General features: G+C 37.0%; 1 protein-coding gene across 1 annotated transcript in view; it reads left to right on the plus strand.

Annotated features, from left to right (window-relative positions):
* Positions 1-14,276: 14,276 nt before the first annotated feature.
* The window catches only part of SLC7A2 (solute carrier family 7 member 2), a 1,203,198-nt gene continuing 1,190,625 nt past the window's right edge, over positions 14,277-26,849 (plus strand). The window contains exon 1 of the mRNA XM_044062413.1: positions 14,277-14,551. The gene's annotated coding sequence lies outside the window, so the exon portion shown is untranslated. The remainder of the gene's footprint in view (positions 14,552-26,849) is intronic.

Genomic DNA, 26,849 nt, shown 5'->3' on the forward strand with positions numbered 1-26,849 from the left:
ATTTGGAAAGAACTGAGGATGTGAATTTGATAAAGACAGGATTTCGGGATGGTTAATCAGCTGAATATGTGGAAAAAGAAAAGGGAAGTACTTATATTAATTACTGGAGGAGCTTTAATAGGGTTAGAAGAGTAAAAAAAAGATAATAATGGTATATTTGTAGCACTAAGGGGCTACTAGCAAGGGAGGAGGATTACACTGGTGAATATTTATATTATACCTAAAACTGCTACAATGGAGCTTAAAAAATTCTTGAAGAAATTGTCTGCTTTCAGCAGAGAATATTACTTATAGGTGGGGAATGGAATTTAATATACAACACTGAGGATATATCTGGGGGGTCTAGAAGGGAAAATATAACAAAAGAGGGTAGATTTTTTGAATAAATTATGAAAATGTTTGGTATGAAGACGTGAATTCATTAGTAAGAGTTCAGAGATAATTTACATATTACTCCCAAGGGTACAAAAGTCGGGCTGGGCTAGACAGAAATTTCATTTTACAGGAACATGTGCATTTAACTGAAGGTTTTGATACATATCCAGTAACCATTTCAGATTCTTCTCAAATAATAACTAAAATAAAAAATATGGGGTAATGATGTAAGCATGAAACATTGGCACTTCCCCGCCTATCCGTTAACCAGAGAGGAATTTAAGGAATGGATAGTGGAAATTATTTGGGAAGATAGAATTTTCTTCAGAAAATGTAGCTAGGGAGTGGGATAAAATGAAAGCTGAGTTTAAAAATAGGGTGGAAATAAAAGAGATATGGTTAAGAAGTAACAAGAATTATTTAGAGGGGCTGGCAAAGATTAAAGTATTGCAGAATGGGGGAATGTCACAGAACAAGAAGAGGCACAGCTGCAGAGTGCTAAAGAGAAAATAAGGGCTGGCTCAGTAATAAGCATGAGTTTAGAATAATTGCTATAAAGCAACTGCTTTTTGATAATAACTCCAAAGGACAAAAGCTTTTAGCACAATGGTTCAGGCAACAGAATGTAGAAAGGGTTGTTGCCAAGCTTAAGGTCCCGTAATCAAATCAATATTTCTTATGGACATATTAATTCATATTTAGAGGAATATTTAATAAATAATAGAATAGAACAAGAACTTTATGATTTTCTATATGTAAGGGACCCTAAAATCCCCATTTTTTTCGGAATCCCTAAAATACATAAAAATATAGACAAACCACCGTTTAGACCTATTGTGGCAGTGAATATTTCTAAAACTCATCCATTAGCAGTACTAGTAGACTTCTGGGTCAAGCATGTTATTAATGACAGTGAACACTTGGTTAAAGATTCATGGGAATTTCTGGGTGATATAAAAAAGGAGATATGGCAAGAGAACTTGATTTTCCTCACCATTGACGTGAAAGATTTATTCACTGTGATACCTAAGACGCAAGACTTGGAATTTTTTGAAGAAGCTCTATTCAATTTTTCCAAGTTAGAGCACAGTAAGATTATCTTCATCTATGAAATTATGAGTTTGATTCTAGATAACAACTTAATTTTCTTTGAGGGGGAATATTATCAGCAGATTAGAGGTGTAGCAATGGGGGCAGCTTGTGCCCCTGTCTATGCCAACATAGTACTCCTGGGATGGGAATCTTACCATATATTCATCAGCCCCTACTGGGTCAAAATACAATTATATTCCAGGTTTTTGGATGATATATTTGTCCTATGAAAGGGTACTGAAGAAGAGATTTCTGACTTCATGAAATATATAGGTGAAACAACTGACTTTTTAGAGTTTACCTTTAACTATGCTTTCACCAGTATTAAATATTTGGATGTACAAATTACAATGATATGGGTGGATTCCGATCACGTATATATAGGAAACCAACATTGTGTAACACGTGATGGTGATCACAACCAGGCTCTCTCACCACGGAACTGTAGAAGGCAGTTAGGAAGTTCTGTAGATAGCTCAATGTTCACAAAAATACTCGAATCAACGAATCCAAAATGACAACTTCACTTTCCTAGTAAAAATATCACATAATCCAGGATGAATACAGCAAAGAACCTTTATTAACTGTGAGCGCTTTCGCGTAGCTACCACTACGCTTCATCAGACAGTACATATAACATTTAAAAGCCTCTATTTATACAAAAGAAGTAAAAAAGGGCGCCAAAGTGAAACAGATAAACTGTTCAATTACTCAATTACTTAGTTAATTAGATACCTTTGCTTGATGCAGGCATTTCAAAAGGAATCTTAGGATCTTAAAGTAGGCAATATTATTTATGACTAGTCATTCTACTGTCAACCATAAACATGTTACTAAACCAGATAATTAGAGGATGGATAAATGTGAATAAATGTCAAAAAATTGATAAATTAATAAAACGGAGAAGCACAATAAATATACATAATGAGAACAGAATGAATAGAAATAAAAGTATAGGTAAACACTGATAAAAACTTCTGTAATTTAAATTAGGTACTTATTATGTGGCAGTATAATAAGTGTGCTTGCCAAATACCTAGGAAAACATAATCGTTTGAATAAGGATACTGCATTAGTATCTTATGTTAAATTACATACTCTTATTTTACAGTGTTATATGACTTCTATACTTATACAATTGATTAGAATTAATGAATTAATAAAATAAGATAAAATAGTTGATAATTAATTAATACATTTAAATACATTCAAAGCTTAATAAATATATAGAGGAACAGATGAATAATTTTAACGAATCAATATATAAATAAATGAATAAATATAGTAATAACTTACTAAATAAATAATTAAATAGCCATTTTGAATACTAGATGTAATGAATAAATATATAAATATGATGTAATATGAACAATATGATAATATAATGTAATAAAATATATATATTAAAAATATATGTACATAAATACTGATAATATACGTATGTTAAAAACTGTTGATCAACTGAGTTTGTTTACATTTAAATAAATAATGTTTGTGCAATAGCCAGAATATATAAGGAAATAAAAAGCTAAAATCAAGAACTAAAAGCCTATCTGGCTTCCAAAACAGACTTAATAGAAACTTGATTATTAATACCAGGGGGTATATGTGCAGCCAATCTCAAAATCCATTTTAGTTCCTTGTTATTCAAAACCAACAAATTATCTCCACCTCTTTTATTATGTATGACTATTTCTAGTACCTTAAAATCAAAGTCATGGAGAGGATACTCCAAAACATGTTTCGCCAAGGCATTTAATACATTTTTCTTCTGGATATCATACAAATGGCCATATATCCTATCTTTTAGACATCTTTTAGCAAGGCCAACGTAAAAAGCTTGACATTTCTTACAGGTAGCAAGATAGATGAGATTCTTGGTGCAGCAATTGGCAAAGAACTTAGGCTGAAAGACATAATTCAAAGTAGGATGTTGAAATTCTAACTTTTTAGAGATAGAACCACATCTATTACAATTGTAACAAGGAAATGTGCCTTTCTTATGGCTAAAAGATGATAATGAAGGTTGAACTGTGCATTTATCATTGCATAATAGCCGTTTTAAATTCAAACTATTTCTAAACATGAAGTGTGGCTTAGCCCCTACTATTTGCTTGACAAATGGATCAGTAACAAGGACCTTCCAATTATTGTAAAAAATCTTCTTAATGTCATTGATAATACTAGTGTAGTTTAAAGTTACAGCTACAAATATATTATGTCTATTAGAATCTATTCTTTTCTTAGTGTGGATATGCTGATTTTCTGTCAATGTATTTTTAATAATGCTATTTTTAATGGTTGTAACCAAACTTGGATCATACCCTCTTTCCCTGAAAAGTATCTCTAAGCGATCTGCTTCTAGATGTAAAGTAGATGTATCTTTACAGAGTCTTTTTAATCTAATGAATTGACTCTTAACTATGCCAGGGAAGACATATCTGGGATGCATACTGTCAAAAGTCAGGAGGGTATTCCTCCAAGTGGGTTTCCTGTATAGCGTAGAATTAATTGTACCATGTTCTGTGATGTTTAGGGTCACATCTAAAAAGTTTATAGTGTCAAGTGAACAATCCATAGTAAAGTGCAGGAAGGTAGATGTAGTTTCAAGATAGTTTAGAAAGTTTTTAAAATCATTCTCTGTGCCTTCCCAGACAATAAAAATATCATCCACAAAACGTTTATAGACTTTCATCTTAGCAAACAAGGGGTGAGTAAACAGGCATCTGCGTTCCCATGCTAAAACAACCAAGTTGAAATAGGTGTTAGCACACGGGGTGCCCATTGCCACCCCCCATTTCTGTAAATAATAATCATTCAGGAACATGAATACATTGTTATTTAAAACAGCATCCAATAACTGACCTATAAGTAGCTGTCTATCATTTGAGAAAGATGTTTCTGTCACTAATATTTCTCTTACAGCTTCAATGCCCAAATCATTAGGGATTGATGTGAAAAGATTTTTCACATCTAAAGTTAAAGGAGGTACTCATGCTCATGGAGGGCCAACTGTATCCCTGATAAACAATCAAGTAAATGGTAGGTATCTTTTAGGATAGTAGTGAAAGAATCTACTACTGGTCTAAGTAAGAACTCTATAAAACATGAGATATTGGCAGTGACCCAGTTATCACCTGACACAATGGGTCTAAGTGGGATAGGATTTAAATTTTTGTGGATTTTTGGTAATCCCTTTATAGTAGGTATGGTGGGGTTTTCAATCAATAAATAGCTGTACATTTCTTCACTAATCTGTCTACAGATAAATAAGTCATATAATATGTCATGTACATTCTTAATTATTCCATTCACTTCATGTAGCTTCAGTTTAGCATAGGTCATATCATCATTAAGCATGAGATGCATATTTGAATTATAATCAGACGTGTTTAAGATTATTACCCCACCCCCTTTGTCAGCTGGTTTAACAGATATTTCATTGCATTGCTTTAAATGTCTTAAAGAATTAAATTCTTCTAAAGTTAAGTTATAAAAACCAGGTTTTACCTTACTAGAAAACAATTCATATAAATCATGTTCACATAAATTTAAAAAGCAATCTATGTTATAAGAAAATGGAGGCATAAAAGTGCTTTTCCGTTTAAAATTTCTGGGTGATATAAAAAAGGAGATATGGCAAGAGAACTTGATTTTCCTCACCATTGATGTGAAAGATTTATTCACTGTGATACCTAAGACGCAAGACTTGGAATTTTTTGAAGAAGCTCTATTCAATTTTTCCAAGTTAGAGCACAGTAAGATTATCTTCATCTATGAAATTATGAGTTTGATTCTAGATAACAACTTAATTTTCTTTGAGGGGGAATATTATCAGCAGATTAGAGGTGTAGCAATGGGGGCAGCTTGTGCCCCTGTCTATGCCAACATAGTACTCCTGGGATGGGAATCTTACCATATATTCATCAGCCCCTACTGGATCAAAATACAATTATATTCCAGGTTTTTGGATGATATATTTGTCCTATGAAAGGGTACTGAAGAAGAGATTTCTGACTTCATGAAATATATAGGTGAAACAACTGACTTTTTAGAGTTTACCTTTAACTATGCTTTCACCAGTATTAAATATTTGGATGTACAAATTACAATGATATGGGTGGATTCCGATCACGTATATATAGGAAACCAACATTGTGTAACACGTATTTACATTATGGGAGCAATCGCCCTACTGCTCAAAAAAGAAGTATAGTGAAGGGACAGGCAGTAAGGGTTGCAAGAATGGTGTCCCATTATGACGATTTACAAGGTGAGCTAAGTACACTACAGCGTATGTTTGAAGAGAGAGGGTAACCTAAACAGTTGGTTGAGGAAATTATTTCAGAAGTACAACACAAGTGGGGTATTGATTATCTCCCCTTATTAGGGGTAGGACTACAAAACAACAATGTGGAAAAGAGTAAGGAAAATGACAAATATAAAAGGGCTTGTGTACTTGAATATAATTCCACAAACAAGGAATTAAGGGGGATCATCAATAAGAACTGGACAATTTTTAAAACCAACCAAGAAATATATAAGAAGTTGGGAGAGGGTCCTAGATTTGTCAACAAGACAGGGCACAATATTAAGAGTCTCCTTGAATGCAAGATAGAATCCAGAAAGTTGAACAGTAGAGGTACTAGACCATGTGGAATGTGTAGACAATGTTGTTATATACATAAAGAGCAATCTGTAGTGCTACACAATAGGTTGAAAAGTAAGGTAGTATTTGTAAATGGGAATTGTTTGACTAAAGGTGTTGTGTATATAGCCCTGTGCAATTCACGCACAGCATTCTATTTAGGAAAAACAGAGCGGGCGCTTAAAAGCAGGATGTATGAGCATATCAATGATATTAAAAACAAAAAACAACAAGTGCACTATACAAACACTCCTTATCATGTGCATCTTTTACAACATTTACATTTGGAATTGTGGAACAGGTGAAATTAAATCCAAGAAGGGGAGACTGGAAAAATACACTAAAGAAAAAAGAAACACAATGGCAATTTAGAACAGCAGCAATGCTTCCCCCAGGTCTAAATGAAAGCATTTCCATTGTCTCAGTTTTGCAGGAAAGAATAAATAAGAAATAAATATTACTCTCAAAATTAGTGATGATTTTTGAATGTTTTTTTAAATAGGACATGTTTTCAGTGATGAATTGGTTATTGTTTTTGTGTGGAATATAAACCTACAATATGTTTTTAAGAGTTAATGAGTAGTGTAGTGTGAGTTGATTTACTTGTTAATTGTTTTATCTTTGTGCTTGGTCAATGAACTCTATTTAATGAAGCAGTATGTGTTTTGCAATGTATTCTGATGAAGGCTACGCTGTGCATAGCCGAAAGTGCTTAATACACATGTACTACAGAAAATCAACCCATTTTGGACTATAGCCTGGATATTTTTGTTTTATAAGTTGTTTTATTTTCTTCTGAGTGTTTTTAGACTTTGCCTATAACAAGGAAAATAAGGAGAGATCAGAGGTATTAGAGATATTTCTGAAATTTTACAAAAAAATCTATATGAAGCAGAGAAATTTGGAAATCAAGAAGTACAAATGAAAATGTTTTTGGAAGAATTAAGTATGTCAATGTTAAAAGTAGATGACGCTCAATTACTAACAGTTAGCATAGGAGGAGATGAGATAAAATAGTGATGCATGACCAATCTACGGGAAAGTCTCCAGGAATAGATGGTATTCCTGTAGAAGTTTGATAGCTAAGAGGGAAGGAAGTGATAAAGATCTGAAAGTTTTTGTTTAACAGTATTATAAATGAAGGAAAAGCACTAACATCCTGGAAGAAATATGTGATAGTTGTAATATCTAAAGATGGTAAATACCCATCAGATTCAGCTTCATACAGGCCCATTTCAATTCTAAACCATAATTTTAAAATGTTTATGCCTATAATGGCTAATAGATATGGAATAATGTAGTTTTGTGGAAGGGAGGCACACATTTGACAACAGTAATAGAACAATGATGATCAAAAAAGAAGTAGGATATAAGAAAATGCCACTGTTGTTGATGGGTCTTGGTGCAGAGAAAGCATTCAACAGAGTAAGTTGGGATTTTATGAGTAGGGCAATGGAAGTATTTGCATTCCCTGATAAAATTATAAGGTTGATTAGGAGGAGATATGAAGAATTGGAGGCAAAAATTAAAGTGTGTGTGGGGGGGCTCCTCTCTGATAAGTTTTGCATGAGATGGAAACAAGGCAGGTATGTCCTCTTTCCCCTTTCTTGTTTGCATTATATTCAGAGTCACTGGCAAAGAAAAGAAGGGACTCAGAAATTTAAGGATATAATTAGTATGGCAATCAGGAAAAGTTGGCTTTATTTGCACATGATATTCTTTTGTACTTGATAAAACTAGAAAAGGGAATTTCTGTGTAATAGAACATTCTGAGGCAGTTTCAAATCTTTTCGGGATACAAAAGTAATGAAGATAAAACAAAAGCTATAGCTATACACTATGTACCCACACACACTAATTAATTTAGCAATAGCCATATTTATTGGGACATGATAAGATGAAGTACGTAGGAGTATAGATTAAAAGTGAGCCTTTATGGCAGCTAAGGATAAGAGGCTAAACAAAAGATAATAGAAAAACAGAGAAACTGGAAGCTGTGCTTTATTAATATGGATAGTAAAATACAAGCAGTGAAAATGCTTTTACTCCCTTTAGTTTTATACATAGGTCACGCATATTTTTATCAGCCAGAGGAAAAGGTGTAGAAAACAATTGATAAACAATTGGAAGGATTTTACCTTGGAGGGGAAGAGGACCAGAGTCAAGTCGGATAAGCTGATCCTTCCAGTAGAACAAGAGGATTTCAGAGCTATACAGTTAAGACTGTTATACATAGCACAAGCAGAAAGTTATAATTCAAAATGGAAAGTGATGATGTTGAAACAGAGGGGAAGCTAGAGAAATAAGGAGAGCCTGGGATTAAGAGTGCAGATCATTAAGGGGAATAACAAAAAAACATACAAAGTGTTATATTCATAAAGTAGCAGAACGTATTCTAAGAACTAAGCCAGCAATGGAATGGAGAAAGGAGATTCTGCTGATAGGGATGAGTGCAATTAGGTGTACAAAGAATAGGAAAGGAGGGGAGTGGAATTTACTGGAGAAAATTGGCAAAGGAGCCAAGGTATTGGGGTACTAGACTGGAAAGATTGCCTTCCCTATCATGGATTAGTATCAAAGTATAGGTAAAGAGGAAGAATAGGGAGATCCTAAGTGAAAGACCAGCATTGGTAAGTTTTCAGTAGAATCTAGAACAGAAGCTGCTATTAAGAAAGGAGTAATTAGTAGGTGTATAAAATATTGCCTGATAACTATAGGAATCAGTCAGAGGTTAGAAAGGATTGGGAAGAGAAGCTGGATAAGCAATTCACAAAGAAACAATGAGAGGATATATGTATGGCTCCCACTTATGCAACAAAGTCTGGAAGACTTTGGATCTTTGCTTGGAAGTATTTGCATAGGTATTTTATACCCCAAGCAGACTTCAAAGAATTTTTCCTCGGGTAGATTGCAAATGTTGGTCGTATGATGGGGAAGAAAGAGGTAATCGGGAACATATTTTTTGGGAGTGTAATGAGTTGGGAGACTAAAAATGCCTTGCAGACTGCTCTGTCAGAAATGCCTGTTGAGCAAATTTGTGTAACTAAGGAAATAAATTTTTTGAACTGTGATACAGAATCAGAATTGCCTAGACATAGTAAGGCCTTGCTGAGTCTAATTATGGTGTCTGCCAAAACAGGAATTACTAGAAAATGGAACTCAAAGTCTAAACCAACCTTACTAGTAGTGATGAATATAATAACAGAGATAAAAGAACTGGAAGTGGGGACTTTAGAAAAGGATAGGAGCAAATTGTATAGAAAAACATGGGAATTGTAGGAGTAATACATGCAGCCTAATGTTTTGGAGGAGGAATGAGGTTTAAGGAAAGGCAGGAACTGAATGACCTGTATAATGTTTGATTGACAATCACTGGATAGTAGAATATAAGTGATGTGTAATGTTTGCAACTGAAAATATGTCAATATGGTTTGTTTTCATTTATATAAATGTAAGATTGCCAATGTCATAAATGTTAATTAAATAAAGATATTGTTTGTTTAAAAAAAACAATCAGAAGTGATTAATAAAAATATCTTAGGGCTGAGTGTGACTCTTGCAATCACATATGTATCATATCTACCTTGAGGGAATATTGTCTGTTTTTATTGGTGACAATGTGGAAGGGTAGTAACTGAAGGTTTACTATCATATTTTTGAATTGAACTCCGTCGACTGCACTTTTGTTGAACACGGAAATTCGAAAACGGTAATGTCGAACACCAAAAGCCAACCTAGGAACGGGTTTTAACATGGGTCGAGATAGAGGAGAGGTTTGTAGTTCAGCAATAGCAGTGAACACCTATCTCGACCCATGTTAAAACCGTTCCTAGGTTGGCTTTTGGTATTTGACATTACCGTTTTCGAATTTCCATGTTCGACAAAAGTGCAGTCGACGGAGTTCAATTCGAAAATATGATAGTAAACCGTAACTGAAACCATGGTTCCATATAGGTTTCATTTATTTCTGAAGAATAATATGTGGATTAGGAAAGGAGAAAAAAAAAGAAAATGGTAATTGAATTTGAAATATCAAGCATAGTGTAGGGGGTGTTATACTATGTAAACTACTAAACTTCAGGGTGTCAGAATCAACAGGAGGATTATAGTAAACAAGAGTTAAAGGTACAGTTAATTTGTGCTTTCTCTGTCCCTTTCATGTATCTGGAACATTTCTCCCTGGGCCTCTGCTGAAAACTGGCTTTGTTCCAAGTCGGACTTTCCCTGTAAATAAACGTTAAATAAATAAATACATTTTAGTTAACATTCTCATTTACTTATGTATCTCAGTACTATATTGTTCTGTATGTAAGGCCTCTGAAAAGTGAAAATGCTAAAGGTTACATAAAAGTCTCTAAAGGTAATGGTTAAAAGCCATAGTTTCCTGGTTCCATGCTTCATAGTTATGGGGCCTACACTAGAGTCCAAAACACCTGGGTTGATTAGCAGTCTTGGTTTTTGAGGAGTTAGCTGGCAGACTGGAAACATTTTGCAGGCTGACGTATAGCTGGAGGGAGGGGAAGAGTTCATGTTTGGAGCTGTAAACACTGGCAAAGAGGGGTGCAGCACCCACCATACACCTTGAGGATGCAGTAGAATATGCCTGTGGGATTCTGCAGCTGACATCATTGCATGTCACATGTGGATGCAGGATTAGGGTACGGCATAAAACCCCAATATTCTTCATTACAGCAAGATGCTGCTGCATTGGGATGCTTCATTCTCCTCCAGAGCCCTTAATACTGGAGTAATTTCATGAGAAAAGTTGCGTGCAGGGACCCAGAGACTGTGAAAGGAGCTAGGATAGCTGATGGTCAGCTCTTGGAAGCACAAAAAAGGGCCTTAGACATGTTTTCAGCAGTAACCTATATGTACATTTTTTGAACCAACCTTATTATTAATTTCATGTTTTTATTTTGCTCTGTACTGTGATACTTTGATGTTAGAATAATATCCCTGCAAGAATCCACTTTCTGCCTTTTTCTTCTGATTGTCACTGTATTTGCTGGTTGGCAATTAACACCTCACAGCTGTTGAGGCTTGACTTAGGATAAGAAATGAAATTACAACCACCTTATAGATAATAGCTATATTCTCTTTAATTGCTTCCATCCATTGTTGATGTATATAATGAATTTTGCCTCCCTTGATATTAGCAGCTTGCAAGAATATTTCTGTTTACTGGATCTTAGTATGGCTCCATGGTGCTTGTGGCATATTACTAGTTCCTATTGGATATCAGTATGGCTCCATGGTGCTTGTGGCAGATTACTAGTTCCTATTGGATGTTAGTATGGCTGCATGGTTTTGTGGCATATTACTAGTTCCTATTGGATGTTAGTATGGCTCCATGGTGCTTGTGGCAGATTACTAGTTCCTATTGGTTGTTAGTATGGCTCCATGGTCCTTGTGGCACATTATTAGATTCTATTGGATGTTAGTATGCCTCCATGGTGCTTGTGGCATATTACTAGTTCCTACTAGATGTTAGTATGGTCCATGGTGCTTGTGGCACATTACTAGTTCCTATTGGATGCTAGTATGGCTCCATGGTGCTTGTGGCAGATTACTAGTTCCTATTGGATGTTAGTATGGCTCCATGGTTTTGTGGCACATTACTAGTTCCTATTGGATGTTAGTATGGCTCCATGGTGCTTGTGGCAGATTACTAGTTCCTATTGGATGTTAGTATGGCTCCATGGTCCTTGTGGCACATTATTAGCTTCTATTGGATGTTAGTATGCCTCCATGGTGCTTGTGGCATATTACTAGTTCCTACTAGATGTTAGTATGGCTCCATGGGTTTGTGGCACATTACTAGTTCCTATTGGATGTTAGTATGGCTCCATGGTGCTTGTGGCATATTACTAGTTCCTTCTAGATGTTAGTATGGCTCCATGGGTTTGTGGCACATTACTAGTTCCTATTGGATGTTAGTATGGCTCAATGGTGCTTGTGGCAGATTACTAGTTCCTATTGAATGTTAGTATGGCTCCATGGTTTTGTGGCACATTACTAGTTCCTATTGGATGTTAGTATGGCTCCATGGTGCTTGTGGCAGATTACTAGTTCCTATTGGATGCTAATATGGCTCCATGGTGCTTGTGGCACATTACTAGCTTCTATTGGATGTTAATATGCCTCCATGGTGCTTGTGGCACATTGCTAGTTCCTATTTGGATGTAAGTACGGCTCCATGGTGCTTGTGGGACATTGCTAGTTCCTACTGGATGTTGGTATGGCTCCATGATGCTTGCGGTACATTGCTAGTTCCTATTGGATGTTAGTATGGCTCCATGGTGATTGTGGCACATTACTAGTTCCTATTGGATGTTAGTATGGCTCCATATTGCTTGTGGCACATTGCTAGTTCCTATTGGATGTTAGTATGGCTCCATGGTGCTTGTGGCATATTACTAGTTCCTACTGGATGTTAGTATGGCTCCATGGTGCTTGTGGCAGATTACTAGTTCCTATTGGATGTTAGTATGGTTCCATGGTGTTTGTGGCAGATTACTAGTTCATATTGGATATTAGTATGGCTCCATGGTTTTGTGGCACATTACTAGTTCCTATTGGATGTTAGTATGGCTCCATGGTGCTTGTAGCAGATTACTATTTCCTATTGGATGTTAGTATAGCTCCATGGTGCTTGTGACATATTACTAGTGCCTATTCGATGTTAGTATGGCTCCATGGTTTTGTGGCATATTACTAGTTCCTGCTGGATGTTAGTATGGCTCCATGGTGCTTGTGGCAGATTACTAGTTCCTATTGGATGTTAGTATGGCTCCATGGTGCTTGTGGCACATTACTAGTTCCTATTGGATGTTAGTATGGCTCCATGGTGCTTGTGGCATATTACTAGTTCCTAATGCATGTTAGTATGGCTCCATGATGCTTGTGGCAGATTACTAGTTCCTATTGGATGTTAGTATGGCTCCATGGTGCTTGTGACATATTACTAGTGCCTATTCGATGTTAGTATGGCTCCATGGTTTTGTGGCATATTACTAGTTCCTGCTGGATGTTAGTATGGCTCCATGGTGCTTGTGGCAGATTACTAGTTCCTATTGGATGTTAGTATGGCTCCATGGTGCTTGTGGCACATTAGTAGCTTCTATTGGATGTTAGTATGGCTCCATGGTGCTTGTGGCATATTACTAGTTCCTAATGCATGTTAGTATGGTTCCATGTTGCTTGTGGCACAGTACTGTTTCCTTTTGTTTATAACTGAGGCCATAAATACTATGATAAAGGTATGTTGGGTATACTTGGTATATACCTGCCTGTGTAAATTCCACCGAGGAATAACATTTGATTATAATAAATAAAATAGAATAAAATAAAATAAAAAGAAGTGAAGTAAATGATTTTTGAAGCAATAACAAATACCTATTCCTATATGTTAAGTCAGCACTAAGCTTTCTGCTGTAACATGAAATACTGTATAAGCAACAGATATGCACATGAAATTGTGTCCTAAATAGCTACAAAGGAAATTACAAGGATATAGAGTCTGGACTGGACAAAACCCGAATAAGCAAGAGATATGAGCATGGACTTGTGTCCATTATAGTTACAAAGGAAATTACAATGATATGGAGTCTGGACTGGACAAAACCTGAAAAAAGTTCACAACTGATTTCACACCACATAGATGCCATATGTTAGTATATCCATTTTAATATTTTTTTTGGTATTTGTGTGTGTGCATGCATGTACTCATGACACAAATACATGTGTAGTTTAGTGTGTGTGTGTGTGTGTGTGTGTGTGTGTGTGTGTGTACATTTATTTTATATCAGAAAGAGACTTATTATAATGGTATTCAGTAATACTACAGTCTGCAGCTGTGCTGGGGCAGAAGATACTCCTAAAATAAAGCTAAGACATTTAGCAAGAGGTCTTCAAATTTAACATTACTACCTGGCTCTTGCTGTATGTTAGAATTCACTGACCAGTGAGTGTAAAGGCTACACTGAAAACAAATAAGCTGCTTTATGTAGGTGAGTTTCTGGATCAGTGACTTGTCACAGCTGTCAGGTCATTGTATGCTTAGTAACCATTCACGGAACAGCTGTACCTAACGCCTTTTTTCCTTTCTGTCTCCCCTCCTCTGTTTTGTAGCTATGAGTGCATTGCCCTATAAGAACTCTGATGAGAAGGGAGTACTTGCTAAACCCATGATACTATGGGTCAGCAGAAATACGAGGCTGTTTGCCTGAAGAAGTGATTTAATCCACTGCAGGCAGATGACCAACACCAGTTGCTGGCTGCTTTCTATGCCTACCAGCTTATATGCTCTGACTGACTTCTCAAACAAACTTCACCTTTTCTAGCTGTTATTGGCACAGTAACTGATCATTAATAAGAAAAGGGGAGACAGGACATTGAATTGTGTTCTTCTGTTGTCTTTTTGACCGCAATAAACAGGTAAGAAATATTAGGATAAATTACTAAAATACCTTTTAGAATTTTTGTTGACCCTTTGTGAGGACAAATTTACAGTTTGTAGAAATACAGCTGTTAAAACTCTAGCAGAATACCTGAAATAGGAGACAAATAGTAGCAAAGCGAAATTATCTATAACGTGTGTGTGCGTGTGTGTGTGTGTGTGTGTATGTGTGTGCGTGTATGTGTGTGTGCGCCCGCGTGCGTGCACACACACACACACACACACACAAACATATATATATATATATATATATGTACATACATATCCAAGCTATATAACTCTTTAGCTATATTTGCATTTGTATCGATAGCCATCTATAATTATATATCTATTCATCTATCTACTGATCTATCTGTATATTTTTAATAGAGGTATTGAACTTCCAATTTGGATACTGATAAAGGGAGGAATTTTTGTGTTTCTGTACACCAAACACTTATATACGCACACATTTCGCCCAATTCACTTAAAACCTAGAACAGAGTAGAAATCAACCATATTATGGTAGCTGTAATCACTTGGTAGATGCAGAAAAAGATGGAGAGGCTATGTGGAAAATTCTTTTATCAGGCTACAAAGCAGGTGTAGCCTGATGGTGAGGTCCCAGTTTGTTAGTGTAGGAAAAGTGGTACATTTCTGGCGCCTGTCTTGTTATTCAGACATTTGTGTTATTTAAAACTATTTTCCTTTATTTTTCTTGCTTTTCTAATTTTAACCAGCATTTCAAATCAAGCAAGATTCAGAAGGCTGCATCAGAGTACACACTGATGTTGCCTTTGGGGATAGCGGGGTTTTAAACTACTTGCGATTTCCTGTCTGTGAATTTTGTCACCAGCCTGTACTGGCTATATGATCATGCATTTATCGTTCAGTTTTTAATACTTGCAAAATGTTTGCTATTGTGTGTTAGTTCAAACTGTTAAGTCTGATGAGTTACTTATGTCCTTAAATGTTAATTGCCTTACGCGAAGGCAAAAGAATTACATTTGAAGTACTGCGCGTGCTTTTTGGCAACATTCAAACACTTGGAGACAGAAGAGTTACTGACCTTATTTACAATTAAAGTGTTAAAGTAACAGTAACAATGTACATTATATTATTTCATGTACTTCTGTCAACTATCTAATTTCAGAACCTGTACTGGAAATTGTCAACGATTTCAGATTATCAAGGCAGTGAAGTGTTTTGTTTTAATAAAGTTGCTCCAGCTAGTATAACAGAGTGGCTGTAATGAAGAGACTTATTTGTATTAGCATGCCATCTGCATTTTGGTTTTTTTTTTGTTTTTTTTTGTTTAGCTTTTGGAGAATAGTGGTAGTTTGTATTACAAGAAAAAGGCTGGCACAAGTTAGTGTTAAACTGCTACCCTGGACGGTATTAACTCTATGAATCAGATATGACACACAATATTTAAGTGATTGTTTATTTCTGCAGCTGTTTATTTCAAACACTTAGCTTACAGATGTAACTAAGAAGGTGAAAAGGAAAGAAATTAAATTATAGAAAAGCTTACTGCTCAACATTCCATTTTTATTAAGTTTCTCTTAAGAAATGTCTTCATTTGGAGGTTCTGCTTTTAGGTTAAAAAAGTAGAGTAGCCAGCAGAAGGTGAAATATGTGTGCTGTGCTCTGTGGCTGATGCAACTTTATGTATCCAGTTTTAAGACAGTCAAGTGAGCAATACTTTTGTTTATTTTTATCTTATGAGGTAACCTAGTACAGCTTGTTTAACTGAAACATATTCTTACGTGAGACATGAGGAACACAACATTATCTACATGTGTCCTGCTAGCCTAAACACACACACACACACACACACACACACACACACACACTGTGTGTGCGTGTGTGTGTGTGTGTGTGTGTGTGTGTGTGTCTGTGTGTGTATGCACGTGCGAGTGACTTTCCAGTGTACATTTGAGCATTCTGTATTTCTTGCAGCAAAATAGACCAGCTGTCAATGAGTTCTTTTGTGATTCAGAATTAGAAACTTATGCAAAGAAATATGACAAATGCATGTTGGGTACAGTTGAATTATTATTATTATTATTATTAGTAGTATTTGTATTATTATTTTGGTAGGACTCAGGTATAATATACAAGTAAATGTAAAAGAAAGACTAGAATTGAGAACACTCGGTCCTTCTAGTATTATCTGAAAGGTAAGAAGATGCATCATGCTTTCTGAATATGGCCCTTAGTAAGAGAACTGTGGCACAGATGTCCAATGGTTAGCATAGGCACTTTGCAGCTTTGGGTTCTCTTCTCCCTATTGACTTTTAACAGGTTCTTTGATTTTTTTCACATCCCAAAGAGCTGCAGTAAATGAACTGGTAATCCTCTGAACTGCCATTAGGTATATTTTATGCTTCATCTGATGGTCTTGGCATCCTGTCAAGGATTAATTCTCTGCATTACACCTGATGAGTGCTATGATGTTAGGCTGCAGCCCTCCTGAGACCCTAAATAGCATAACATTGGTACTGGACAATGTTTGAATGAATGACTGTTTACGTTTCACAGGCTAATGGAAGTACGAGTAAACATGATTTACAGTGTATTTTGTTTTTCTCCTGTTTTACAATGTGGAAAGAAACAGATTTTCCCAGTATATGGGGATTACTTTCAGACTTTACATACATCGAAGAAGGTGGGAATATATGAAAAGGGACTTTTCTTTTTCTGACACTAGACTTGCTTTATAATAGTTCAGGGTTCCTCTAGCGAGAGAAGACAAAGAAATAAGAGGTGCAGTATTATTTGCCGGTTCCATTTTGTATGAAAAACAAATCTCCATTATAAATATTTTGAACTTTTTCTCCCTGGGCCTTTATTATAAGTAGGCTATTCCTTTAACAGTAGGCTATTCAGTTAACAGATGACAAACAAACAAACAGTTTAAGTGCTATTTGTAGGCTGTTGTCATAGCCATAAAAAATCCACCTAAAAACAAAGCCAAAATAAAGAAACGACCACAAAGGCCAATGTACTCCTTGTTTTATTAATGCACAGAAACACTCCTTAGTGCTTTTGGGGCGAGATGCTAGGGAGTGTTTCTGTGCTTTAATAAAACAAGGAGTACATTGGCCTTTGTGGTCATTTCGTTATGTTGTCGTAGGCATGCTTACATGTTTTATTCTGGCTCCTGCAGGAGCTGCAGCCTTTTGTCAACTATAATTGTGTGTCTAAAACCTAGAAACAAATTTTGAACAAATGATCAGGTTTGCATCACTAATTCATCAACATGCATACACAGGATCACAATGAAGACATTTTTTACCTCTTCATCTTCAGACACCCTTGTAAATATGAGAATGAACTCCAAAGTTGCCACGGTTTGGAGAAAAGGAAAGCACTTATCTTTTCACAAAGAACGACTTTTCATTTCTGCATTAACTGATGACTTTGAAATGGGAATAGAGGCTTTTTCACATACTTGTTCTCACAACTGGGATTCCTGTACCTTTTTCAGGGAAATGAACAAATTCCATGTACCTGTTTTTTGTGTTCCTTTCTGTCTGTATACATGGATTCATAAAGTGATGGAGTGATGCATAAGAAAGTATAGTCATCTGCAAGTTTGTGGCTCGTGGAATGAAAGACTTAAAAGCTTCTAACTGATTTCTGGTGTTGATAGGGACATATTATCAGTTGATGCATACAGCATTAGCACTTGATGTATACAGCAGACAAAATGTTTTACAGTATTTATTGAAAAAGTTTGTTAGATGCCAGTACTTTTGCAATCCTCAAAATGAAGCTTCCATCTTTTATTTTGGTTTAGTTGTCAGCAACTGTCCCCCGGTTTTAGAACTTCTTTAAATTACTGTAAAATATGTGGTCTAATGGTAGCCTTTTAAAATAGTTGTGCAGCACTTGCAAATGGCCTGTATCCCTTCCAGACTGTATTGCATTATAATCACATTTAGTGTGATCTGCAGCACCGCTAAGCTTTCAAAGAAAAACATTAAAAGAAATATAGGTTCTGGAGTCAGTACTAGGTTTACAGGGTATGTTTGGCATGCTTAACAAAGAGTAATATTAAAACTGCAAATAATGTTGATAGTGTAGTGAAAAGAATGCTTTTAAACATGATTAGATTTCAAATGAACTTTTTTTTGCAGTGTTACTTGAAAATCATTATTTTATTTATTTTTTTCTTTGGTGAAATAGACCAATCTGTGTTCAGTATGTGATAAGTAACAACAGCAAATGGCAGAATTGTGATTCTTATATAGAATAATTAGCTTAAATGTGTGCCTGTAACATCTAAAGTTGTGTATAATACAAATATTGTCATCTAGTTAATTTCTTTTTACTGATACTGTTACTAAACATATGCATGACATATAATTTGATGTCTTGTCTGCTTTTCACACATGGATTTTTTGGTGTCATTTTGGTGTCATTGTTAGAATATTTTGCAATTGTGTCAGTGAAATGTGTATGTTTTATTTAATCAGCCAGTAATTTTGTTTACTGTTTTATATTCCTGATACATTAGTAAACTGTGAAAAAAGTATGTATTTAAACCATCCCTGGGATTCATAAACATGCTCATTGCAATAGAGGTGAACTGTCTGCTCAGTGAGGGATGGAGCTCATTCTCAATTAGCAATGCAAAATCTTGGAGCTCAAGCAGCACAAAATGAGTAAACCCATCTGTGGCAAGAACAATGCCTACAGAGACCATGAGAAGACCACAATACTGGCTGTATAATGCGACAAGTAGAAGCGCAAACAGAGTACCTACGCCTCATGCATAAAAAGTGCCAAGATGAGTAGAGCAGCTATCAGCTTTAAAGTGCTCACTGCACACTTTAAATTTATTTTTGACCAGATGACGTGATGAAGATGTGAGCAAAAGACAATAGGAGAAAGGGGAAAGCATGCAGAGGGAAACACATAAGGAAAACGGAGAAGGGATGAATATGATGGAGGAGGGAAAGGAAGGGCAATTTTTGGTGGGAAAGCGCCCATTTTCTCTTCACAAAGAAGGAAGGTGGGGAAGGATACAAGGGAAAATAAGATATGGTAAGAGGGTTAGGGTAGGTAGCAGCAGCAAACTCACAAACATAGAATACAGTCAAGACTGACAAGGGAGTGCTGATTCACTGAAGCCGGGACAGTGGACTTATGGAAAGCACGTATACAAAGATAAGACAATAGTGGTGAGGAGGATTGGGCAACAAACAGGGAAGGGCAAAAACACAAAAGGGAGGAGAACAATAGGGTAAGTATCATCCTGTAGACATCCTTGCCAGTGTCATCCCCAGTGGGAGGTCAGACATGTATGTGTTCCCTTACCTCCGGGTCCTGCCTTAGATGGTGGTGCCAGTAATGGGCAGAATTGTGAAACTGCAAATCATAGAGGAGTCTTTCCAGGAGGCTGATGCAGGCTTCAGTACATTGGTCCACCCCCCTCAACCCAGTTCTGTGAGCTGCTTGTTGGTGACAAATGACAGACCCCTGGCAGAACCACTGACAGGAACAACTGTGCTCTTAGGCAGTGAAGCCTATTCAAGGGGAGGGGAGGAGATCCTATCATTTCCCCCTGGGAAGGCATTGGGAAGGTGAACCTAGCTGGCACTGACTCAGGTGTTGTAGGGCGACAGCTGCTGTACAGAAATGCAGAATTAAAGGAGATAACATAACAGAACAAAATAAATGATAAAGTAATGATGGTGACAAAGAGCAAGGGGAGTAGCAGGGGGACATTGCATGAAATGAAATAGGAATTGAACATATAAAGGAAATTATGTAGTGATGACTACATTATCTATAACTTTGCAAAACCCAGGGAGAAGCACAACTAACTGATGGGAACCCACTGATATGCTAGTATGTGCTATGTAAACATACTAAACATATGAAATATTAGTCAAAGTCAAAGTAAACTTTGTTGTCATTCAGAAATCACACAAGTGCAGAAACTGAACAAAATTCTGTATCTCTAGACTCAATGTGCAAACAACATATAGACTATTTTCACAGACATTTACACATGTAACACCTGGCTATTATATCACAGACATACAAGCAGACAGACTAATATTGCACATAATTAGAAACACATTTTAACACTTTTTGAACTGAACACTTGCTTGCATGAGACTTTAGAATTGCACAGGTACTTGCTTAAGACATTGCACTGATCCTTGCACAGAAAGAGACATTGAGTATTGCACTGTGAACATTAGAGTATCACACTATGGACCTTACAGTATTGCACTATGGTTAATTTATGAATTTGCATGTATTGTACTGAAAGAAGAGATATTGTACTGCATTGCTACTGCCCTAGATGGCCTATAAATTACAGGAATGGTGAATATTGCACTAAGTATTAGATGAGACTAGTAACTGGGTTCTTGTACAAATTGAGGCAGTTTCTACTGACTCAGTTCATATTATATTAATATTAATTAATATATAATATTAGAACTTGTATTAATGAACTGCATATGACTGCATAGTGTATTCCAGGCTTTCTACCTATGAAGTACTGCAGTTATATACCACCTGAATCATTTAACTGCATATGGCTGCCTGGTATATTCCAGCTGTTCTACCTGTGAAGTGCTGCAGTTGTACATGTCAGGTGGTATATATCCTACTGGCTTATTGTGTGCACCACCTATTATACCCCTGACATATGTGCAAAGACATAAACTGAACTGGTGATGTCACATATTACCTGACATCATAAAGTGCCATACTATCTAAGCTGCATACAGGTCATTAACAAAACAGTGTGAACCGTTTCCTATAGTAAACTTGTCTGGCAAGTAAGTATTGCACTGAATTTTACACACTTAACTATATATGTCAGTTGAATGGTGTTCTCACCCCTGCACTTGGAAAAACATTAGATCATCCTCTGGTATAGGAGACTCTCCTCTGAAGTAGTCTCCTGAGCTGTGGAAAATGTGACAAATAGTTAATGTATTTCTCCAATGGTACAACTACAACTAAAACTCATACTTACAAGTACATCTCAGTTGCTCTCACTCTGGCTTCTTCTTCCCATTGGCTAAGAAGGTCTTGATGGTGCCTCTGCAGGTCACTATAGTGGTGATTGCATTGCTTGCCAGAGCGAGGTATGTCTGTAAACATCAGTAGTGGCCCTGGTGGACAGTTCCAGGCATCTGCATTATTCTGGGGACCATACAAGTCCCCAGGCAGCTGCTGGTGGTGGTCCCTGTGCAACAAATACAGGAAGATTTTGGATTCCATGCAACACCACTGGGGATTCTGGCCAAACTCAGTGCCATTAGAAACCATGGCCATACTGCAGGTGGTCATATTAAAGAATAATGGCTGGTATCTTGCAGTCATGCCCATTTTACATTTCAAGAACTGTCAAGCAACATAGGGCAAAACAGTAGGAAACTTTGGAGGAGGGTGCAACATGGCCTGTGTGAACATTACACTTGTTGAAATATGGTACTGAGGTGCATGAGATGGCAGAAAATGAGAATGCTGAGGATTTTCTTGAACATTTTGATAGACACTGGTCTTTAGCATCTCTGTTGCTTGCAGATGTATAACATGAAACCAGTGACCCTTTTTTGTCATTGATGCACCCACATGTGCATAATGCACACTGCAGGTGCTGATTTGGGTGCATAACACTAGGTAAAGTATGTACACTAGACTCTGTCTCTGGCTGTAGCACTTCAGATATGAGATAAACCCTCATCTGTGTACTCGTCATGCTCAGAGGCCCTCATCTTTATTATATAACTGGTGACTGCATAGACCCTTTTCACACTACAGAAGCTATATGATATACCTTGTGACTGCATAGACCCATTTCACACTACAGAAGCTGCATGATATACCTGGTGGCTGCATAGACCCTTGTCACACTACAGAAGCATTATGATATACCTGGTAGCTGCATAGACCCTTTTCACACTACAAAAGCTGTATGGTATACCTGGTGACTGCATAGACCCTTTTCACACTACAGAATATGTAGACCACTAATTGGAAAGTCACTGTAACTTCTGCAGAGTTTCTCTAGAAATAGCTTTTCAGTGACTCAATACACATTCTAACCTGAGAATGAGCTACTCTGAGAAAGCAAGGCAAGTATTCTAAACTTAATGAGAAAGATAACTAGAGACACACTTCATATGAATGTTGAAATGTAGCATGTAAAGGTGGATGTTGAAAGGTAGCATGTAAAGGTGCTGTGCTAAAACATGTTGATGTTTGTATAGTGAAATTCAGCTGTTTAAAAAAGTACCTTGGTCATGTCTCAGGAGTGGGGTCAGCTGCTGTTGTCATTTGACTGCTGAACATATTGGGAGAATGAGATTTTGTTGCAGAAAAATCAGCTGTCAGTTGAACCACTATTGAAGGAATGGAGGTGCTTCTTGCTACTCTGTCTGGTGGATCAGACTCATCACTTACTGACTGTGTTGTGTTCGAGCTAATATGCAGCATGCCCATAAAGTGTCCATCTGGGATGACCCAGGTGTGTTTTGCAACTGTGTTGCTAACACGCATTTTCAGATCTTTATAGAGTTGTGCATGACAATGAATTTGTGTTTTTTCATGTTGTGTAATTATATCAGGGCTGCAAGGTACACTAGCACCTGAACAAAATAAGGTTATCTTTCACAGTAATGACACTCTTTCAATGTGCCTATTTTTTCTTGACTGAGAGCAAAGTGTAGATGATGAGTGATAGTCATATTCGGTTTTGTGTCTTAGTTGCTTTATAGGTGATGTAATGTACTATCTAGCTGCACCACCATGGACATTCTCTAATGTAACACTGAGTGCAGACATACCAAAAAAAAAGACTGAAAATGCAGGAGATGAGTGAATATGGAACATTGCTCTTCTCCGTTAAACTTATTATTTATAGATGACATACTTCCTGCAGTCTCTGATGTAGGGGGCTCCTGAACTACCAATTTTGAGATGGTCATACCTTAGAAAAAAGGGAATATTCCAAGAAGTAGCCATGTTGGACTTCCATTTGTCAGCCATTCAGTCTCTGTATTTCAGATGGTTACCCACTTCAGTCCCCAGTTAGGCACACACAAACAGAAAAAAATTTCTGGGAACACATCTGAATTTGAATTCTCACAGATGCATATTGTAAATGACATATTATTTTGTAAAGTGGTGGGGGTGATATGTGAGGGGAACAGACCCCAGTTTTAAAGGTGGTGTACAGTTACAAAAAATTTAGCTATACACTTGCATGGAATATGTCTGTATGCCTCACTGCATACTAGTTACATGGCTTGTATAACTTATTCATGATTGTTTAGTTTTATTATGCGTTTCAGATACAATAATTCATTTTTGTGGACGCCTTATGGTGAAAAGTTGTCTGTGGCTACAGTATACATACCTTATTTTCCTTATAGGCTTAACTAATTATACAATTCTGCTACTGTCAAAATCTGGGCAGTGCTAGACAGTTGCATGACATTACGTAAGTACGTATGCGAGACGCTGTCTCCAGCTTTATGTGGTAAGAAATGTGCTACATGGTCATAACAAGGACAGATACAGTGCCACAAGTTTTAGATGTAGGACAGGTTGCACTGGCTTTGGTCATTGTTGCTAGCACTCTCATTTGACCCATCTTATTGCACTGCTTTCCTGACCTGACTTGTTTGGTCATATATTTTGTGTTCATTTGAGTCATAGTTTCCAGGTTATTCTGTGGCAGAGAGCATAACTGAAGATGAGGTGCAAATTATTGTTGCTGCTAGAAGCAATGGATGACATGAGCATAGAATGTGATGCAGCAGTGCTTCAGATACTGGTCCAAATACATGCAGTGCAAATGGCATTCATAAATGAGTAGCTCTGGCAAAGAGCTACGCACTGTAATTTGGTAGAAGTTTTTTTTCTTTCCATGTTTCACAGAGTGGGGCTAGATATCCACCTAAACTAACTGTTATTGCACCTAAATACAACTAGTTTAAATTGATACGTAGGCACATTACCCCCATTTCTTAAAACACAGAAAGTTTTAGAAACATCCAATTGCATTACGGAATGCTTCACTAGTACTGCTGATTTATGAATTCTGGAATATCCATAGTCTTTCTACATTGCTTTTTGCGTAACGTGTGCCGTCAGAGGGGGATGGCATTGAGGAGTTAATTGCAATGCTCAGAAGAATGCAGGGCTTGCTCTGTTATGACTAACAGACTGTATATAAAGAGCAGTATATTATGGTGACAAAAAGAAGGCATTTAATATATAGTGCAGTTAGACTGGAATGAAGAGATATGACAACTGAACATTGCTTAGGGTAGTGACTAGAATTTCTGAGTTTAAATGCACTTTTAAGAAGAACTTGAACTATGGAAAATAACCAACAGATACATGTGTACATGAGCCGGAACATATGATGTGTGATTAAATTGTTCTAAGGAGAACTTCATAGATCAATAACTTGAAGCCTTTTGTCTGAAGGACAGGGTGGATTATTTATAGGCTGAATGCGGAACTAGGATGTTGATACAGAAGTGTAAGGAGTTGTAAGGACCCAAAGCTGAGTAGTGTTGGCCAAATAGGAAAGACAAAAATGGGAAAGCTAAGCGTGAGTCAGATGCAGGGATACTTCTTTGGCCAGCTACTGAAGAACAGTTCACCAGATGATTAAAACAGGTGGTGCAGAAGGGTAACTGCAAGGGATGAATGACCTTTTCTCTGGTACTATTACCAGTTGGGTTGGAGGACTGTCTTGGAGGTACAGAAAATGATTATGCCTTTATCAGTTAACAGAGAGAAGACCAAAGTGACTGCTGTGCTGGGGCACGAATCTAGATGAAAAATAAAAATCTAGTGTTAGAGACCTCTAAAATGGGGTAACTGTTGGGATATCCTCTACTGCAGTTCTCAGCTTTTATCTTTGTTTTTCGCTTCCTGTATTTGGTGGCGTTTACTCCCACTGGGGATGCATGCAATGGCAGCAGACCTCAGATCGAAAAACGTACACAGCCCCATTCTCATCAGTTCTTTTTTCTTGATTCTACTGTTCATCGTGAATATTTTCCCATGTTTGCTGAACTGTTCTTCACAAGGTTATGAAGCTTTATACAGACCTGCATTGCCTGTGCTGCTCAGAGGAGGAAAACAATGTCACGCTTAGCTATAAGTGACAGTCCTGTAATCTAGCCACCCAAACCTCCAGGAGAGAGGAGAAATATGCCTTACTTATATATTGCAAGTGAATGTTTTTAAGAATGTATCACAGGAGTCAGCTGGATAGCCCTTACATAGTATGTAGTATAGTACATAATCACAGAGCATTTGCTTGAATTCTGTAAGAATGAAAATGATAAAAAGGGTGGGCATCAGTAGCATCCGTCTGAGATATGTGCATCCATGTATATGGGCCTTGTGGTTCTTGTAAGTCGCAAACTTCCCTTCACCAAGCAAGGATTATGGCTCATACCTGTCTTCTGTTTCAGTGGAAGATGAGAAGGTGTGCAAGGTGTCCCTAAAATTAACCTTGTATGTGTAGGAGGGAATACAACCCAGGTTGTCAATATTGTCCATCCAATGGTTTTGCATCCAGAACATTCATACAGTGGTCACACAACTGAGGAATGGTTCCTTGAATCTACCAGCCCATACTTGCTGTTAACATTGAAGACTCTTTCTCCAAGATTAGCAAGGCTTAATGGCATCTGGTATTCTTCCATATTAGCAAGACTCACACAACAGTCCAGGATGGACATCAAACACATATTTAGCAGATGGTAGGATCTAGCGTCATGTGAACAATGTGAGAGCATGGATCGCTGCTATCATCAGGTCTTTATGAAGACCGTTGATAAACTAAAGTTCAAACCCAACTTTTCCACTCCTAACTAGATGTTAGACACTGCAAACACCCCTTAACTCATCTCAAAGTGGCATCCATGTTGTAAATTCAAGATGCTACCTATCGCACCACCAGACCACTAAGATCCAGCAACAAAAATCACTCGCAGATCACTAAAGCCAATAACTCTGCTGGTGAAGCACTATTCTCTTGCGCCATAGCCAAATTATGGAACTCCCTCCTACCCACAATTACCTCCATACCATCATGCACCCACTTCAAAACTTTACTAAATGCCCACCTAAAAACATGCTGGCCATGCCCTTGCAACTCCCACTCTAATATCACCCACCCCATCCAACCACTACCTTTCTTTTCACCCCACTAACTACCTTGATTATAGCAAGCTCAGATGCTCATAAGCCTAGTACTTTTTATACAGCAGGAACTTCTTATTGTAACAT

Source organism: Protopterus annectens, chromosome 2.part1 (genome assembly GCF_019279795.1).
Source record: "Protopterus annectens isolate FY-2018-M chromosome 2.part1, PAN1.0, whole genome shotgun sequence".
Taxonomy (NCBI): domain Eukaryota; kingdom Metazoa; phylum Chordata; order Ceratodontiformes; family Protopteridae; genus Protopterus; species Protopterus annectens.